General features: G+C 37.7%; 1 pseudogene; it reads left to right on the top strand.

Annotated features, from left to right (window-relative positions):
* The first annotated feature begins 1198 nt into the window (after positions 1 to 1198).
* LOC110212796 (F-box only protein 3 pseudogene) lies at positions 1199 to 2306 on the top strand (annotated as a pseudogene).
* Positions 2307 to 4813: the final 2507 nt, after the last annotated feature.

A 4813-nucleotide genomic window follows, 5' to 3' on the forward strand; every position in this document is an offset into this window, starting at 1 on the left:
GCTGGGGAACCCTGTATCTCTCCCATAACCATGGGGTGTTCTTTTCATACCAAAAGAGAGGCCGAATATCTCCAGATTGATTATAGGTAATAGTTGAATCAATCATTATGAATACTTACAAAACAGGGGCAATCTTCAGTCTAGGGCAGCAGCCAGACAGTTCAGTGAATCCCCACCCAAAACCCCAAAAATCCCCATGGTAATTATAGAAAACAAAGGGAAGAGGAGCTAGAGAGTGTATCACTACTGATGGGTGGATATTTTTGGTCTTCTGCTTAGGATTGAGGCTTGGGAGTTAAGCCAATGTTATGCCCAGACATAAGTTTGTGTATTGATCATGTACTGGTCACATGTGGGTCATGATACTGTTCTTACAGCTTTCATAGGTCATAGTATCTTAAGTTATGACTCAGTGTATTCAGTATCTAAGTTATGATTTTTAACAGTTCACCATGTTCAGGCTTCCACCTTTCACAGAGTTTAAGTTTGTATGGCTTTTCACTCATTAATGTATTTTATGACTTTTCCTCAATCAGAACCCCACAGTCTTAGAACTTGGTATGGTTGAGGCAATATAGGAACTAAATTAAGCTATAAACCGAATCTTTCTCTCTTCCCCAGAGACTAATGGGATGTAAGGTGGATTATGTCCCCCAAGTATTAGGGGAAGGAATGTTCCTATGTTTGTTCCATACTTTAGCAAGTATGAAGTAAATATTCCTTTGTAAAAACTAGTGTGACTGTTAAGTAGTTAAACAAAACTAGGGTACTGGGTCCCCCTAAATTTGAGGGAACACAATCAGTACACAATCATTGAGCCAATGGCAGAGATGAGAGATCTACAAATTCCTTAAAAGAGTACTAAAGAACTCTAGGGGAGAAGGGTTGAAATATATCAGACAATGTAACCAAAGTAGTCACAAAAGCAATAATCAAAGAAATAAGTAGGTTTTTCTAAAGCTCCAATACTATGAATAAGTATTATAGACTTAAAAATTTAAAGATAAGATAAAAAAATGAGGAAAAGATAAACATCAATAGTCTTCACAGAAACAAAATTGGAACCATTTCAAACCTTGTCATTCACTAAAGAAAATAATGGAAGGACTGATATAAAGACAGAATAAGATAAGATTATAATAATACTCAGCATTAGCTAGGTGTGATATAAATAAAACAATCTTCCCTGGAATCTTCTATGAAGAAGACATATTTACAACGACAAAAAAAGGCACTGGCCTTTACCAGAGGAAAGAAAACACAGAAAAATAAAAGTTGGAAATTTCTCTTCATAGAGACTTATTCTGATCCAGGAAGTTATATTCAACATTCTGTACTCTTTAAAAAGCCTGATATGACCTGAAGAAATACTTGGGATAGAGATATCTGCAGATGATTGGATCTCTGAAAAACAATATGGAGGAAGATGAGGAGGATGTGAAGGAAGCACTGATAGGGTGTAAGTTTCCCAGTAATTATCAATCCTTTTGGATCCACAATGGAGAGAAAGAAGCTAGTACTTCCTGGGTCAGTAGGAAGTATGAGATTATCAAATAACAATGATTTGGAGAATTTGCTATATATCAACATAGTTGCTGAATTTTCCAACAGAGGCAAGAACTAAAGCAGTGTCTTCCTTTAACTTTTTGCTTACACACTGGTTTGAGTTAATTTATGGCATTGAAAAGTATAGAGGGCCATAATCAACATGAAATTTACCACTGTCCAGACAAGATGCCTTGGCATCCTCTGGCAGCTGACATGTTGTGCCAAGTGCTTCTTACACAGAATAGTTTTTACCTCTCTTATGTGAGCATCATTGTAACTGGGAGCTATCCTGTCATCAGAGAACAGATTTTTCAGGTGCATCAATAATAAGGAATGTGTAGCAGCAACTGGAGATATCACAGTGTTGGCAATACCTGACATCATTTCTGTGATATCCACATCATTTCCACAAGAGCTCAGGTCAGAGCACCTGAACTTGCCATTTCTACATTTACCAAAATTAGGATAGAAATGTCAAAACATATCCTCCCTGAGCAAACTTATCAGTAAGATGGCAGATACTGGAGAATAACCAATGCCAAAGGGGAGATGGAAACAGGGGTCTGGGGTGGTAGGAGAGTTTTCCATCATCAGCCCTGGTCAAGTGTATGTACCATGTGCATCACATTATCAACTACTGCAGGGTACACAGGAGAGCATCATATCTTCTACCTCCTGTACTGCAAGGGCAAAATCTTTAAGGTCACCATTCTAGATTTCCTATGATATGTCTCGCATTCAAGGCCTCTACAACCTGAATGAGGATCTCAAATCTATCTTCCCAGATCAACCATGCATCAGAACAGAAAAACAATAAATGAATGGGCAATGATGGAGAAAAATGAAGATTCAGCAGATAATGATGAATATGAAGAAAGATGGAGAGTCTTAGGCATCCCTAGGTCCACTGGCCATCATCCAGGTAACACTTGAGCAAATTTTAATACTCTTTGAAATACTGGATGAGAACTGATCAAGTCAATCAATTTCTAAATAATGTAAATAACTAAACCATTCCAATCATCTTGCCAGATGATGAGTTGGAAGCATTGCAGCAAAGCTCCCATTTCTATCAGATATTGTCTTAGCAATTGGTTTAAGTTGTTTTTATTTTCTGCAAGACAAGGAAAAGGAAGGTTTCTTTTCTATTTTTTTTCTTTTCCCCCTAAGTCAAATGGAAATTGTTCTCAAGCTAAGGGGCTGCCTTATTTTAAGCATTTCATGTTTATAATATTTACAGAAATAGTGTGGGGAAGAGTTGCTTTTATATAAGCATTAAACATACAGCAATAATAGTTAGAAAAGGTTTGAAGTACACATCCATTACTGGCTCATTCAGAATTTCTGGCCATTATAAGCTGTTTGGAAATTAATCAAACTTGCAATTAGGCCATTTTAGTCAATAGAACCATTTGAAAGTGTCCTCTCCATTTTAATCATATTAATAGATAATATCTATATAGCACTTACTATGTGCCAGGCACTATGATAAGCACTTTACAATTATTTTTTCATTTGATCCTCATAACAGCCCTGGGATGTGGGTACTATTTACTCCCATTTTACAGATGAGGAAACTGAGGCAACTAATTTTTATGGATGAGGAAACTGAGGTTAAGTCTCACTTGACTTCAGGCAAGCTCACTATCCATTGCTCCACCTACCACTATACCCACTAGAGATCCCAAGGATCTCTAATGATTGACTGGAGTTACAATGAACTCTAAAACTGGCCTTTCTATTCTTAAAGACAATTCATCCTTGAATTTAATTTTAGATTAAAATCTTTAACATTTACCTATTCAGAGGTACAATAATTTTGGAATGTAATGTGTTAGAGCATATGCTGTGTTGTTTACTAATAGAAGTATTTAATGGGGGATGGGGAGAAGATGTCTTTGCAGCAACTCCCATGGAATATACATTTGTAAATACAATTGCTGATTTTTTTTTCTGCTTTAAAAAAAAGAAAAAGCTCTCTAATAATTAGAACTTTTTGAAATAACTCAAACTTTTCAAAATTGGAATAGGCTTCTTTGAGAGTGGGTTCCCTCTCCCTAGAGGTCCCCCAAAAAAAGGATAGTTGACAACTTACTGGGGGAAGTTAAGAGGATTTTTGTTGAGGTATAGGCTAGATAACCTTCGACGTCTCTTCCATCTTTCGGGTTCTGTGATCTTGCGGCAATCCCACTGTGCTTTGCCCTGATCAAACAAATAAGCACTTATTTCAAAAATCAAGAATGCAAGGGGCAGAGGGGAGGAGTGAACTAGGTGGTACAGTAGATAGAGCACCAGCCTTGGAGTCAGGAGGACCTGAGTTCAAATTCAGCCTCAAACACTGGACACTTACTAGCCCTGCAACCCGGGCAAGTTGCTTAACCCCGATTGCCTTGGGTGGGGGGGTGGGAGGAAGAAATGAGAAGGGAGCTAGTCAGTGTGTTAGGCCCTGAAACTCCAAAGACAAAGATTAAACAGTCTCTGCTCTCCAGGACATTATGATCTATCAAGGAGTCTCAGAAACACATAGAACCCTTAGGGCAGCTAGGTGGTGCAGTAGATAGAATACAGGGACTGGAGTCAGGAAGGCTGGTCTTCCTGAGTTCAAATCCCACCTCAGACACTTACTAGCAATGCAGCCCTAGGCAAGTCACTTAACTCTGTTTGCTCATCTGTGAATGAGCTGGAGAAGGACATGACAAACCACTCCAGTATCTCTGCCAAGAAAACACTAAATGGGGTCATGAAGAGTTGGACACGACTTGAGGGAAGGCCTCGTGTGGGATCAGAGGCAAACAGAGGTGAGGAAGGAGAGCATTCCAAGCATGCAGAGCACATATGGTTTGGCTCCTATGGAGAAGAGCAAATAGGACCATTTGACTGGACTATAAAGTCCATAGGAGGACTTTATATAAAGCACAGGGTAGAATAATAGGCAATAAGCATGGAAAAAATAGGGAGGAATCAGATTATAAAAAGCTTTAAGTGTCAAACAGAAGACTTTGTATTTTATGCTAGAGGTAGTAAGGATCCCCTATATATTTTTAAATTTAATTTATAGAATAAAACAAGCATTTCCATAACATAGTATAATTAAAAAGATGATTGCATATGAAACTGCACTTCTATTATGTACAACTTGCTATTCCTTTTAAATGTATAAAAAAACTATCATATAAATTTCATTTTTCCTTTTTTTCCCTTCACTACTCTCTGCCATTAGTCACAAATACGTACATATATTTAAAACCATTCTATACATACTTCT

This window comes from Phascolarctos cinereus, unplaced genomic scaffold, assembly GCF_003287225.1.
Source record: "Phascolarctos cinereus isolate Bilbo 61053 unplaced genomic scaffold, phaCin_HiC Scaffold_726;HRSCAF=1367, whole genome shotgun sequence".
Lineage (NCBI taxonomy): Eukaryota > Metazoa > Chordata > Mammalia > Diprotodontia > Phascolarctidae > Phascolarctos > Phascolarctos cinereus.